The sequence below is a fragment of the Corapipo altera genome, unplaced genomic scaffold (genome assembly GCF_003945725.1).
Source record: "Corapipo altera isolate COAL_440 unplaced genomic scaffold, ASM394572v1 0, whole genome shotgun sequence".
Lineage (NCBI taxonomy): Eukaryota > Metazoa > Chordata > Aves > Passeriformes > Pipridae > Corapipo > Corapipo altera.
In genome coordinates this window covers 44945139-44961418 of record NW_020884872.1, presented here as the reverse complement: position 1 = coordinate 44961418, position 16280 = coordinate 44945139, and the positions used below count along the sequence as shown (strand labels likewise).

General features: G+C 33.3%; 1 long non-coding RNA gene across 2 annotated transcripts in view; it reads left to right on the top strand.

Annotated features, from left to right (window-relative positions):
* Positions 1-1193: 1193 nt before the first annotated feature.
* LOC113945326 overlaps positions 1194-16280 on the top strand; it is a 57618-nt gene continuing 42531 nt past the window's right edge. The window contains exons 1-4 of one of the 2 annotated variants that reach the window (XR_003527049.1): positions 1194-1205; positions 1335-1483; positions 1893-1977; positions 9925-10010. This is a non-coding gene — a long non-coding RNA (uncharacterized LOC113945326). Of the gene's footprint in view, positions 1206-1334; positions 1484-1892; positions 1978-9924; positions 10011-16280 lie in introns of those variants that run through there. The other variant, XR_003527047.1, reaches the window with a different exon arrangement.

Below are 16280 nucleotides of genomic sequence, written 5' to 3'. Positions count from 1 at the left end.
CATTTACTGTATTATTTATGAACTCCAAACTGATTGATGACTTATATCAGTCAATTATATACTACTGTTTCATCAAATAATCAAAATCACAGCTTAAAAAAAAATTGATTTTTTTTTGCCCCATATCCTTACAGAAAAGGCTGTTCCAGATTTTAACTGATGGATAGAAAGTTATTCTAAATCTATTAATTTACCGACTTATAGATGGTACTTCTTGTGCCAACCCTCTTCTTTATCCCCAGTCTTACTCTGCATGCGGAAGACCTCTCAGTGTACAGTTTCTTACAGAGCATTTCTCTTACATAAGACATTTTCTTTCAGTCTGCAACAAATTCAATTTAAATATGTCTTTTTTCTTGAGCACCAGATTCAAGAACTGAGCATGATATTTCTTTTTGAAGTCCTATTAGTGGCATTAACGCTTCCCTAAACCTATTGTAATATATCTTCTGATGAATTTCAGTATTGCTTTTGCTATTCATGACAGTAAACATACCACACTCCTGATTCTCTGTCTAAGATCAGCTATATTGCTAGATCTTTATTTTAAAATAATAACCATTTTTATTGCAAAAATCATAATTATTTGATATTAAATGCTGTGAAATCTTACTTTATTTTTTTACATTTTTATCAATTAAAAATACAAGGTTTTCTGAGGATAATAGCCCAGTCTTTTTCTCCTGTGTCAATAGTTCCTGACTTTATTCACTTCTTCTTTTTCATTCTTCTATTCACTGGTGTTTCAAAAATGTTATGAATTCCACATTCTTCACATATATTAACAATTTCTGTGAGCAGACTTAGGTCTTTTAAGCGTAAGAATAAGCTTTCGTTTAGTTTGGTCCTAAGGTTTCTTCAGCCTTATGGGTAGGCTTAGTGTTTGTTTCTTCACCGTCTTACTAGTACCTTCATGGAAGCATAAAATATATAAATCAGAATACATTATTCCTATGTAATTCTGGGTCAAAAAATGATCAACAGAAATATGTTATCTCTCCGAACCTATTACATATATTATTGGCCATATTTTGAGTAAACAAGTGTCCTGAGTAGAGTTTTTTTCACACTTTTCTATGGATTTCATACTGGGATCAGAAAATGCATTATCATCCTGTATTTTCTTCAGTATGTATAGTGAAATTTGGGGGTTATTTCCCAGGTTTTATTCATTCAAATCTTGGATTTTCTAAATTTCAAGATGTGTCACAATGCCAACCTTTTCTTGGAGGCAAGAAGTGGAAGACGAGTCTGAATTTTGTCAAGCATATTTCATGTTATCAAAGTTCTTATATAAGTCTCTTAATTGTAGGTTTCCTGATGTCTTTCAGGAGATGGTCAAGTGATGTCTCATACAAGTTACATGGCTTCTATTTTGTATTACCAAGAAGACAAGTTGTGTTGCAACTGTTTATGAGGTGCTTACTATTACATGTTTTCACAAATACATAAGATAAACCTAACAGCACTTGGAGTGGAAGAGGTAAGTGCTTAGTTGCTCTGGAAGTTCTTTCCATAGTTCTCAGCCGTTCCCGGACCAGTACATAGCAACGTCTGGGATTTGAATCTTCACTTAACAAACAGAAGATAGAAATAATCCATTACCTTGCATGCTTAGCCATGTTAATTTAAAAGGTTTGAAATGACTGAGTAATGGGGGTTTTTTTATTACCTTTTATAAAAAATTCATAGCATTTCCATGATTCAGTGACATCACTGGAACATTACTTCGTTGAATTTTAAAGTTTTAACTATGTTTTAACTTTAGAAGATGCTTAGTACTATGAATAAATTGCTGCACTAAACAGAAAATATGCTGTGCTATGTTTTACTGGGAGCATATAAAACAGATGTTTCACTTGGTTTCTTTTATGTTAACTGGAATTCTGAAGCTTTAATTCTCCATTCAACACCTGGAAGGACTGGAAGAGTTAACAAACCCCATCGATCATGACCTAGACTATGACTGATTCACTTGTGAGTATATCAGTTACTATAATTTATATGTTATTTAATGATGTTGAGATTTCTGGAATTTTAGGGACTATTGGTTACAATGTTTTTTATCACCCTAATGAAGAGTTTTCAAGTACTTTTTTTGTACAACTGGGACACAGATGTTTGTGATGTATTTGAGTATGTGGTTATTCAGTCTTTGTAATTTACATATAATCAGAAGCTAAATGGAATTTGAGAAGAAGATTATTACAGGATTGATTACGTTTTTCATTCTTTATTCTTTATTTGAGGGAAAAATATCTTTGAGAAAGAACTGTCACATTCCATAGACATTGTTTTCAGGATAAACAAAGGCTAAAATTTACTTTTAAATTTCTTTCAAAAATAGTTATCCGTATGTGCAAGTCACATTTGAGCTCTTGATTATGTCAAGAGCACTTTTTAATAACACAAACTTACTTTTCTAATTGCTACTTAGTAGTTTTATGAGAAGTTGTCTAGTAATGAACAATTATAAAGCAAGACAAGGCAAAAGTTTTGGTTTTCTTTTTTTAAATGAACTTGTTTGAAATGTCCAAATCACAGTACTATATATGCTTCAGACTGAAAGGTTGACTGAAGGTCTTTCTTCTGGCATGGACTAGGGTGCCCACTCATGTGTGTGTGGTGAACTGAACACCTGCCAGTCTAAGATTATAAGAAATCACAAACCATCCAAAAATAAGTGCATTTACATCTAAGTAGAGTTAGACATAAGACATACAGGCAGTTCAGTAAACCCAGGGCATCATCAAATTTTGTTTGGTAACCCAGCTGAATATGTGTGGATGTGTTTCTTCCTGAAAACTTTGGTAAGTTGATCATTTTACTCTTTACCTTTAGGATAGTCAGATAAGGATTTTCTCTGCTTCCTAAACTAATTTTTGCATTAAGAGTATTTTAGTTCTCACAGCACCTGGAACCAGGTTCATAGTGTTTGCAGACCTCTCATCCTCCTTTATAAATACACAAAGTATTGGAAAAAATACTCAAAACTCACAAAAGTCTGCTGGATATAACTATTTAATGTTTTATATGCCTAATTTTCATATGAAAACCGCAACTTTTTTTTTCAACTATATTTAAGAATAGGAAAAATTAATCCTTTCTTTACATTACCCAACAAAAGGCTTAGGTAAAAGTCTTTATTACCTCTACCAGAATGCTGAAATTTTGCAGAATTTTGTTATCTAGTCATATATTGGAGTTTTTAAAATAAAAAGGAACAAAAACTAACAAAATGAGATAAAGTATAAGTCTATGTCAATTTTATTTGATACAACAATTAAAACTAACAACCTTGAACCACACCATCTCATTAAACAAACCAGATCATTAAACATACTAGTGCTAGATTAGAATTTTATAAATTATGTTTCTTCTGCATTTGTGAGAGTTAGAAAAATGTAAGGAGAGGGTTTAAGGAAACTCTAGACTCACTTGGGGAATGTCTCCAGGGAGAGTTATCCTAAGGAGAAAGTCTGCTTTGTGCTTCAATGAAGGCTGTACTACATTATGCAAGAACATTTCCCATTCTCTGGGGTCCTGTGTTGAAAATATTCTGGTGAAATTCAAAAAACATGTCCTGGTTTTCCATATTGCCAAGGCAAAAAAATATCATGCACATTCCTGTAGCATCTGTAGCATTAATTATTTGAAGAACATAGTTCATGAATTATCTTGCTTGATAAAATCAGAGAAAACTACTCAAATCAGAAAAGAGCTATGTTAAATTAAAGTCCAATAATTGGCTAAGAATGTATTTCTTGGGAATTTTGTATATATATATATATAAAGATATATATTATACATATATATGTGCACAATAGTTACAGATATATAATATATATATTATATAAATATATTTATATAATTATACATATATACATATATAATGCACCTATCTATATCTGTGTGTGTGTGTGTATATGTAAGTATAATATACACACATATATGTATAATATTTTTTAAAATGACAAAAGAATCCACTTAAGTACCTCATAATACAAGATTTGGGTAATAATTCCTGTATTTTCCATACATGGAAGGGCACTGACTTAATTCTGTGGACTTAGCCCCTGCAGGAGCAGATTCAACTTATCTAATTTTAGCTGCTTTAAAATGCAAGTATCTAGTGTCACATACTTGCTTAGTCTCCCTTTAATAGAGGTGAAGAATCATTTATGTAGTTTATTTCATTCTTTATAGCATACCTACCTTAGAATGGGATGACTTGTCTTCCCTAAAGAAAGCTAAGAACTTAGGTTAGAAAATCTGTAACTCGAAAAAAAACCAACAAAAACAAACAACAAATCCTCACAACCATATTGAAACAAATCTTATCCTTACTTCTCTCTAGTTCACTTTAGTCAGGTTCTGATACATTAGTCAGCAACATATGACCATGGAATTTCTTAAAAGTATAATAAGCAACATGATAAACAATGGCTTTGGGTATAAAACAAAAGTTGTTTTACTTTACAAGTTATAACTTTTAGGGAAGAGATTGTTTCAATTATACGTGGATTCTGCTTTGCATAATAAAGAGAAGTAGTTCCTTCAAGGAAACAATAAATATTGTCTATTTCAAATAGCAAATTCAACAGATTTGTGTACTAAAAGTAATTATTTTTTCTATTTACTAAGTGCAGAGGGCAACTGTCTCCTACTACATATATCTAAAAAAGCACAGGTAGCCAGAGGAATACCACTACCCCAGTATATGTCATTTGTTAATCAGGGTCTATAATTTGATTTTTTTTTTTTTAATATTAAACATATGTCTTTGGTTGGTTTCATAATTCAGTAAGTGACTAGATGGTGAATTAAAATTTGAATGGCTAAAAAGTATGTGTTCAAAGCACAACACAGTCAATATGCTTTAACATAGACACTATGCTTAATAACTTTATTTCCTAACACATATATATAATGTATGTATGTTATTCACCATTTCTAAGGCCAGACCAAAGCTTACTTAATTTTAGACAGAATCACAACTGGCATTTGTTATATAATTACAGAGGCAATTAAACCTTCACTGTTTTAAAATTCCATGTGTTATTAAAGGCAACCTTTCTGAGCTGCTGCTGTTGGTATTATTTTTAAATTGCGATTAACATTAGGTTCTGAAGATGTTGTCTCACAAATATCATTTTTGCTTTTATCCATAGTTTTCAGGCAAAAATTCATTATTGACTGATGACAGTGCTCCAACACTATGAAAATAACTATTAAATAATCCATTTACAATTGAATTAATTTAGCAGTTTTAGATTGCTTATTTAGAATGTTAATATGTGTTGCTACTAAAAATAGCAGATATAAGTACACTATTCACACAAACTAGAAGACTCAGGATACTTACCTTTCAGATTATTCTTCAGATTATCTTTTTTCTATATCCTGAAAGTATTTCACAATATAAGGTTATAACAATATAATGTTATGAAGAACTTGGAAGTGTTTTGAGTATCCAACTGCTTGCAGTAACAGGTGATATTTTATCTTTATGATGAAATATCAAGATTGATATTTGTATGCCAAGTAGTACATTATACTTTTGATAAAGTACAGAAGTCTGCTTGTGGGATGTCTGATTCTTGGAATCAAAGACATGGAAAAAAATCAACAAAATTTCTAAGAACATGCGTAACTGATGTGCAAAAATATTCATTAATCATTAGGATCTCAAATTTGCTGAAGACCCTTGCAATTTTTGCTGTAATGTACCTGCTTTTTACTTATCTTCAATCTTAGCATTTTTGAGAGACACAGTGTCTGCTGTTGACCTCTCAGATTCATCAAGTCCTAGTTCAATATCAGACCAGACCAGATTGCAGAAAAAGTGCTGTAGCTCAATGCACAGTAAGGTTTTGCAAAATATCTGCCCGCTACATTCTCTCTGTAACCCATAATTAATTCTCTATCCTCTACCATTTTTAAATCAAGCCTAAATTCATTGTCAATTATTCACAGAGTAACAAAGACTTTTACTTAAACATTATTTAAATAAGACTGAAGGAAATATTACAAGTTGCACAATGGGAGGAATAGCATCATAAAAACATTATTTATGAAAATAGTTATTAAAAATATAGTAACATCATGGTAAAGTAGGCCAAAATGAACGGTTTTCTTTAGAAAACAGAGATATGTGAGAACAAAAAATGCAAAAATTAGATGGAAAAACTGATGTTTAGAGAATCATAAATAAAATGTTTATGGTTTTCATAGTGGAATCAAAAGTTAGTGTTAATGAAAGGTGACATTTGTGTATGCTATTCTGTAGCTGTAAGGTTTATTGGCACTTGCTTAACTACTATGATGATTTTGTCAGTTTTGCACTTTGAAAAGTTAAGAAGTAGAGAAGGGATTATATAATCCTAAAATATTTGTAGGGGATAAAGATGTAATAAACTTTCTTCCTTTCAGAGAAAAAAAATTCTGAAGAAAATAAAATTCTAACTACTAAACTGCTAACCTTTCTGTGAATTCCAAAGTACTTCTTTTAATGAAATTATTTATACAAGTTGAGCTTGTCTAAGATGTCTCTGCTAGGTATATTGATTTTTGATGTTAAGATGTAAGAAGTCATGGGTCATTATAACCACACCCTGGATTCTCAACTTCAAAGTCACAAAAAATTTTGGGGTTTGGGGTTTTTTTGGTTTGGTTTGGTTTGGGCTTTTTTGTCTCTGGTTGTTTTTTGGTTTGGTTTGGTTTGATTTTTTGTTGTTGTTAATTTGTTTGGTTGGTTTTGTTTTCCTGTTTGGGGGTATATTTTTAAACTGTTAATGTAGAAGGTTGCCCAGATGGATTTTGTTGGGATGGGAAGGTTACCGTTGTGATAAACAGATAAAATATACAAGTTTTTCTGTTTTATTTTGCCTTTAAGGCCCTTGTTGCAACAACGTGAAAGACTCATACTGTCTACAGATAGCTATAAATCAAACATAAATCCTATACCATATCATAATAACTGTAAAATAACAGTTAAATTTTATTTTGTTAAACTAGATAAAGGGATAAATAACAAAAATATAACTTAAAAAATTCACTTTATCACACAGTCAATATGAAATGCTTTTAAAAGTATTTTCTTCTAAGTAATCTACAGTTAAAAGTCTTGAAAATTTTATTTATATAGTGGAATAACATATTTTTTTTTTTTCATTGTTAGTTATTCAGTTATATTTTAGTTAGTTTATGTTAGCTATTCTTAGTTATGCTTTAGTGGGTGTGATGATATTTGGTTGAAAGTTGGATTTGGTGATCCTTCAGGTCTTTTCCAACTTAATGATTCTATGTTTCCATTCTATGATGTTTCATGTATTTGACTGTTCACAGGAAAATGAAGTTATGTACAATATCCAGTTAATCTACAGGACTATATAAAAGACTATTTCTTTTAACAGGACTGTAAACAGTAAAATGTAAGACAAGATCCAGAGTGACTGTGGCTTTTTCTTGGTGGTCATGAATAGAACCGAAGAAAGTAAGACTAGCGAACCAATTATTTGTCATTTTAATGCAAAATATAGTGATTTGTTTAGAGGAGTCCCCCCAAACCCAACTGAAAACTGAGTGAATAATTCATAGCAGAAGACTCAGTAAAAATATGTTCAGTTTGTTGGATTTTTTTCCCCCCTCACATTCTGTAGTTCACAACAGCTTTTTGCTTGAAAAGCCTTCTCAAATCCCAGCTGCAACAAGTCCTATTTCAAAATTATTTGCAAGTTTTTTGCTCTAAAGGTCTGAGTTGAGTAGGAATTAGAGATGATCTGTTAGTTATGGGCAGATTTACAATGCCAGTTCATTCCCTTTCTGTTACTTTCTCTCTCTCTTTCGCTAGGACTATCTTAATTTCTTTGGTCTTTTGTATGATTTTAATAATCTTTTTAGGATCTGTCTGAAAATCCATTGTAACATCAGTGCAAATATCTATTGTATGGCTTTTACGAGATGTTTGACTATATCTGTACTACCAGGATGGGGGTGGAGGAAGGGCAGGGGGGAACTAACAGAAAAAACCCAAACCAAAACCAAGCAGCAATACCATGGTGGTCTTCAGACCCACACTTCATATCTATAGAACCTAAACTCTTATGCCTTCCTTTCATGTAGGAAGTCATTCTCATTTAAGGGAAAATCTTTGTTCTCATGAGATTGTTTTCTAAAATCTTGGTTTATTTGTATAAAAGTCACAATGAAACACACGTTTCCTAGTTTACCAATTTACCTAGGAAAGTCAGGGTAACTTAGAGGCTGAGAATTTCAGCTAATTACACTGTGAACTGAGCTTCCACACAGGGTTTCTGTTCAAACTAGTAACATATATTAACAAATTTGTTTCCTTTTCAATCCCAAAGAGTGAAAATTGACATATCACAGCTAAAAATCCACTCAAAAGGGAAAATACAGTCTGAGGTAGGAAGAAATACTGTCATTGTGATATACACAGAAAGTGTGTCTCAGTAAAATTAAATTACTTCTTTAATGAGCCAAGAATTTCTTTTTATTCTCAGTGAACAACTTTTACATGATTTCTTATGCCTATGACTTCCAGAATAATCAAAATACCTTTACCTAAATCAATTATTGGCTTTGACTATAATAACATGAGAAAGTAATGTTTTTTTCTTTTCAACTTTTTTCCAAAATTCTGGTTTTGTTACTTACTCTATTAAAGGATATCTCAACTCCATATGGAAAAAGGTCCATTATTTTATGAGACAATTCACATCCAATAGTCATTTACATTTCCTGTGAATTATTTTCTATTTATACTTTATATAATTTAGAAGAAATACCTACTATAATTCTTTCAACTCCATCTGTAGATGAAATAGTCAAGTTATCAAGTTCAATCAAGATAAATCTTGTCAGAATAGCAAAGTACCAAAATACAGCTTAAGATTAACAACATCTACCATCTTTGGCAGCTATTATCTCATACTCCTGATCCCGTGAATCTCCAAAACTTACTTCTAGAAGCCAAAAAAACTCAAATCAACCAAAAAAAACCCAAAACAACAACAACCCTTCCCCCCCAAAAAAAATCAAAAAAACCCCAAACTAAGCAAAAAACAACAAGACAAACCAACCAACCAACCAAACAGAAAACAATAAAATACTCAACCAAATAAAGAAAAAAAATAATTACCAGGTGTGATGGAATGGGAAATTTTGTGGGAGCAAGAATACAAGCATCTCTTGATGCAACTCAAGAACCACCTTGCACAAGATAAACACTCAGCATTGACCACCACTTTACACTGTAATTGGGGACTATACTCTTCAGCCTTTATCATTGTCAAATTATATTTTTCTTACTTACATCAAATCTGTTCATATTTCTGAAAAGTTAAATTAACAACAACTGAATTATGTTTTCCTTTTCACAAATAAACTCAAAAATTATTAATACAGGACAGTGAATGAATTGGGCTTATCTGTAAAAGTTTTCAGAAATAAGACTGAGTGTGAAAACTCTTTCTGTTGGACATGATTTTTTTGCGTATTGATACATGGCTGCTGACGAAAACCACAAATAAATATTGCATTAGTGTTAATCATTACAATGACTATAAATATTTATTATTATTTAGAGTATGCAGAGCCTGCTAGAAAGGTGATATCATTAATGTTATTACAAGATTTACTTTCTATTCTCATGTGCAGGAAAGAGTAAATACCTCGAGGAAACAGAGACATGCTATTTTGCAGTGTCTGTTTAAGGCTGTGTCAAAGTTTTCTAGGAACAATTCTGCTGGGTTTGGCTGGAATAGTTACTTTTGTAGCTACTAATGGGCTATGTTTTGAATTTGTGCTGAAAACAGTGTTAATAACACGGGATGTATTGCTTACTGCTGAGCAGTGGTTACACAGCCTCAAGGCCTTCTCTGTCTCTCACCACCCCACCAGTGAGAAGGCTGGGAGTGAGCAAGAATTTGAGAGGGGATACAGCCAGGACACTGACCCAAGGTATATTCCTTACCATATGGTGTCACACTCTGCATATAAAGCTGGGGAAAGAACAAGGTAGGGAGGGATTTTTGGAGCGATGGGGTTTGTCTTTCCAAGTCATATTATGCGTGATGTGACCCTGCTTTCCCAGAGATGGCTGAACCTGTCAACAGGAAAGAGTGAATTAATTCCTTGTTTTGTTTTCCTTGCATCCACAGCTTTTGCTTTACCTATGAACCCACGAGTTCGTCTCAACCCACAAGTTTTTTCACTTTTACTCTTCTGTTTCTCTCCTCCATCCCACCGTGGGGGAAAGTGAGCAATCGACTGCATGGTGCTTAGTTGTCACCTGGGGTTAAACCATTACAACAGCTGACAGTGTTTTATTTATATATCTCCATTTCTCTGATAAGAAGGTCTCTTGCTAAAAGCTAAAACTTTGACTACTTAACAAGAAGTCCACCCACCCCAGCTGGAGTAAAGACTCTGTCTGTTTGAACAGTTGCTCAATATCCATAGAAGTATCCATTATACTTGGACAGATCAACCCAACTGAACATGTTGTAGGTATCCATAATAAGTCTGACATGCTTACAGTTTGGCATAATTTGTTCATATTCATTTGCCATCTGTGTTGCACATGTAGAGGTACTCTGTGTGCCCAAACTAAATTGGATTCAGTGAATATGTCTACAGTAACAAGTAATGCAATTAGATAGGACTGATCTTGCAAAGTGAAACAGCTGGTAGTGAGGATGCAATATACACACAATAAGCATTTCAAAGCAACTTCACATTGAATTGTACATCCATCAGCTGTTCAGGTGCCAGGCAAACACTTGGATTTGTCTTTTCAGTAAGTACCATTCAAAGTGAATGCTGAGGACAACATAGTGATCTGTTCCAAAACTAACTTCTAAATGAAATCAAAATTACTCTTTAGATACCCCAACTTACCTCTGTCTAAAAAAGACCATTGGAAAGTGACAAGTAATAGGTGAATATTAGGGAGAAAACAATGTATATTTTCTGTGATTTTTTTTCTTCTGATTTATACCTTTATGGAAATGTATTAGTCAATTAAATGTTCCAGTGGTAGTAACCCTGGATTATGGATTAGCTTTGTAATAGAAGTAGGTACTAGAGCTGAGTTTTTGTAGTACCACCTTCTCAGGGGAAGGAAAAATTGGATAAATTCAGATCAGGCATCATCTTTTAAAGACTCTACTGCAACTAAGATTATTGGAAACAACATGTTTCACATCCAGGGATGAATAGTACATTCTATGAAAAACCTTTTTTACAAATGAACTTCGAAACACCAAACAAAATTTTCTTTACAAGTACAGACTTGATAATACAGAAAAACACATTTTAATGGTCTCTTACAGCTTTTCCAGAGGTAATAAACAGCTTAATTATTGAAATGAAGCCGAATATTAAATATACGATTAAAAATATTTTCTTTTTAAAAGGAGTTTTCACTTTTAGAATCTATGAAAGAGATGTCAACACTTTGAATTTATTTTTCATAACCTAAATCCCTTATTTATTTCTATAAAACCAGAAATCTTTAATGTTTACTAACAAAACAAACAAAAAATTCAGCCTATGGAAGCATATCAGAGTGTATAAACTTCTTGTAATATGTTGCTGTGCTTCCCATAGGTCCCAGATGAGATACTACATCAGACACATTTGGAATGGAAACAACACTTAAGTATGGTTATGCTGTGCTATGCTTGTTCAGAAGTTCAATATATACACTGCAAATTTTTATTTATTATACTGATCAATATTGTCTATTTGCTTCATGGTACTTTTCTGCCTCGCCTCAAATATTATCTGTTCTCTTAAACTCCTCTATCTCTAAGAAAGTAGAGATCTTTTTTAGTTTGTACTTCTACAGCATTTAAATGTCCTTGTCTAAAGTTAGAGTTTCCATACCTCCATAGTAAAAGCAGTATACTACTTATGACATAGAAGTGATATTAAGTTAATAAAATTGTGATTAAAATAAGAATCATTTTGCTTAGAGGATTATTCTACTGATTTTGCATAATTTCAAATTTTTTTACCTGAATAAAGGAGTGCTAATTTTTTACATTTCAAGACCAAACACTAAATTCTTTTTTGTCTTGAAGCAAGTCCTCTATATACCCCAGATTCTATCCTGAATGCCAGCTATTTTTAATATTAAGTCACAATAAACAGGAAAATGCAGTTTTGCTGAGTTAACAGAAGCGCACTGCTCAGCTAGAGATTCTGAATTTAGGGAATCATGGAACGGTTGAGGTTGAAAGGGACCTCTGGAAGTAAGTTGGTCCAACCTCCCCTGATCAGTCAGGACCGCCTACCACTGGTTTCCCAGGTCCATCTTCAGACAGCTTTTGAATATCTCAAAAAGGAGAGACTCCACAGCTTCTCTGGGCATCCCATGCCATTGCTTGGTCTCAGTAAAAAGGTATTTTCACGTTTATATAATAATAATCTCTTTTCTTTGACTTTTCTTCTGAAAAAAAAAAATAATCCTGACTTATATTATTTAATTTAAACTTTCCTCTAAATTTTACTAACATTGAAACTGAAATATCCTGAGAGAAAACATGACAGGTAGAGGAGTGAAATTTGTAACCTTATTAAACCAATTGGAGTTTCTCTGTTGTTCTAACAAAGGTGAGAAATTCCTTTGATGGTATCTGATTTCTCAGAAGAACTTTCAGTAAAAATCTCTTTCCTGATATTCAGAGGGAACCTTCTGTGTTTTAGTTTGTGCGATTACCTCTGGTCCTGTCACTGGACACCACTGAAAAGACCCTGACTATGGTCTTTGCACCCTCTATTCAGATATTTATACAGATTGATAAGATCCCTCCTGGACCTTCTCTTTAGGTTTAACAGTCCCACTTTCTTAGCCTTTCCTCATGGGAAGGATGCTCTGGACCCTTAGTCACCTTAGTGGCCTTTTTTGGATTCTCTCAATTATGTCATTTTCTCCCTTGTACTGAGAGACCCAGACCACCTATCGGCAACACTTCCCCTTATGCAGTCCTGAATACCATTAGCCTTCTTTGCAGGAAGGGAATGTTGTCGTCTCTAGTTCAATTTGGTGTCCACCAGGACCCTCAAGGTCCTTTTAAGTCAAGCTTCTTTTCAGTCAGTAGACCCCCAGGTCTGGTGCATGGGTTTATTTCTCCTCAGGTGTAATTTCCATTGTTGTACCTCATGAAGTCCCTGTCAACTAATTTCTTTAGCTTGTGTAGGTCCTTCTTGATGTTACCATGACTCTCTGGTATATCAGTCACTTCTCCCAGTTTTGTGTCATTGACTGATGGTAAATTCTTCCTCATCATGGGGGACAAGACTGACATAAGTAAATAAAAAGGTGAAAGGAGCTGTTAGGAAAAAAACCGAGAAGTGTTTTACCAAAAATGGACATGGCAGAGAGAAAGATGGGGGATTGTCATAATGTGTGTATTTAAGTCTCTGAAATCAGAAGGAGCTATGGTGGCTCCTTACCTTCAGTTGAAGCGCATTAGACACTTCTGGTACAGTAACAAAAGCTATGGAACGTGTAGTGGTTATCTTTTTTCCACCAACTTTTTTTATATCTGTGAGACAAAGGCAACCAGAAAATTTATATCAGTTCTAACTTGCCACAGATCAAAACATCCCATCCTTACTTTGCTCTTGCAGAGATGTGGTGGGTTTTAGTAGATCCAAAGCCTAGTACAGATGCAAAATACTGCTTTAATTTACATAATGCATATGCAGGTAAGGAGTACAGGCCTTTATTTGCCTGGGGTAAGAGAACAGCTTTTGTATGGTTAATTAGACTGGAATCCAGACATGATAAACAAGTCTTTGTCATAATTTTGCTGTTACTTCTGCCAGTCCCTTGCATTGTTTTGATTAGCTATTTTAACTTGCTAGAGGCCTTGCCCAAAGTAAGGATGGAAGTATCTGCTGGGTATAAAGATGAGACTTAAGCAATATTTATGCAAGCATGATGCTCTGTAGTTTGACTGAAGGAATCTCTGCAAAACTATTGTCATCATTCTTAAGGTGATACAATTCATTTCAACTGTATCAACAAGTAGTTCACACAAACACCATCTTTTCCAAACAGTTCAAGAATTTCAGGGCTGAACAAATCTCGCAGCTGCTTGTTCTGATGGTGATGTTGCCTATATGCTTGGCTCTGCTCTCTGCTTATCCTTCTCCTTCAGCTTCCCACTATTGCCCAGGACATATTCCCTGCATTATCAAGATAATAGAGAACTGATAGTGGGAAGACAGGTAGGTGAAAAAAGTCATGCTCAAGTTGTAGTCTACGTCCCTCTTCTCTGTCTTCTGTCCTCTTCTGGCTACTGGCAAATTCGTGGTCCTCTGAATGTCAGACAGTAGCTTCCGAGACAAGATGAAAAGATGGGCAAGCAGTAAGACGTTGTTGGACTCAGATAGTACATTGACGCCCTGAAGAAAATGCCCGTGACAGTTGAGCAATCCACTACCACCTCTCATCTAATACACATCACTGCTCCAACAGCTGTAGAGAGTCTGTGTCTCTCACTTTTACATGCTTATGCTATTTCCATTGACCATCATCCTTGTAATCTTATGCAACTGCCTCTAGAGCTTACACCTAACCTTGCCAATGTGTTGTTTACAAACTAAATTAGCAGAAATTAATAGAAAATTAGGTTTGTACCTTAAAAGAAGGTTTTTATATTCTAAAAAATCTCTGTCCCAAAATGGAATTGAAAAGTGAAAAAAAAAAATTACTAATAATATTAGTATTTCAATTATTAAAAAAAATAATTCAGAAATTATTTTTATGTCATAGAAATGTGTTGATTTGTGATTTGTATCTGTAACAAATTTTTAATGAATCAAGAATTAATTATTGAAAAATTGAAAACAATTGTTGGCTTCTTTGAGCACTTTTACCTTCCTAAGTAAGTAACTCTACAGGGCATTAATATTTTCGGTTATATCTGCTGCAGATATTTTTATCACTTTGGCTGTTATATCTCACACTCCAAAATTACTTAATTTCATACCATGATAGAAGATATTCATAATATATGTATGAGACAGTATCCAGGGATTAAAATTCCCTAAATGCTTTAGCTAACCTGAAAGGTTTTTTTAAATATATTTATTCAAGAAGGAAAAGAAGGCTAATGTAAATAGCTTAAATGCCACAAGAATTTATAACACTGTTGAAAACATTGCGTCACAGCCTTTCTCATCACTAATAACAGAGATTCTTTGGCACCTTCTCAAGCTAACTGGCAATGAGGATTACTCTGTCAGAGTAGGATAACAATAGACTAACATTAGATCATTAAACATTTCAACAAACACAGAGAAGAGTATCATTAAAATTAGTTAATCATAGGGCATGTAGAGTAGCAGCCAAGGAAAGCAACACACGATATTGGAAAGAACAAAATAATGTTACCAATGGTTTGAGTGAATTAATATTAAAAAAAAAAAAAAAGAGAGAGAGACAAAAGGGGAAAAAAGACCCTGAATATATGAGCAGTTGTAAGCATTGTTTTATAAACTAATAAAATAAGATCAAATACTTGATCAAATATGCTGTGCAGGTTTTCCATCTCCAAGTGTCATATTCAACTTGTCACGGTTTAACAGTTTCCCTGGAGTTCAAAGCATTCTAGCTTTACTAGAGAGTAGATTGAGAGCTGTACATGGATGAACAACAATCTGAAGGTCTTGTAACTAATGCCTTTAATACACTGATCTATCTGAATTTAGAAGGTAAAAGAAGAAAAATCGCATGAAACAAAACCTTTGATTTTTATTATCCTTATTGAAAAAAATTTAAATCATCAACTTTAAATAACCAAAAGAAACAAGGTAAGGGAAGCTCTTCTAATCACAGAAATTGTTAACTGAGTGACCTATTCATGAGCTTGGAGATGGAAAACTTGAACACCATATTTGATCGAGAATTTGGCCATACTATATTTACTTTTAAAACCAAGCTTACATTCTGTGTAAGAGAATGTGGAAACTGGGGGCATGTACTTTTTTAAGTTATTTGATTTAGGACTATTCAGTATAAGAGAAATAAGTAACAAAGAAATTTGTAATTAAACATATCTATACACAAACCTAAAAGAAGTTACAACAGTGACAATAATGAAGATCAGAACTCTTTGGCCACTAGTGGATGGGACATAAAGGAACTACTGAGATATAACCCTGAAGATGGTTACTTTGAACATTGTAACTGCCACGAGGAAACAAAAATAACAAGATTATTAGGGATTACTTGACTGGGA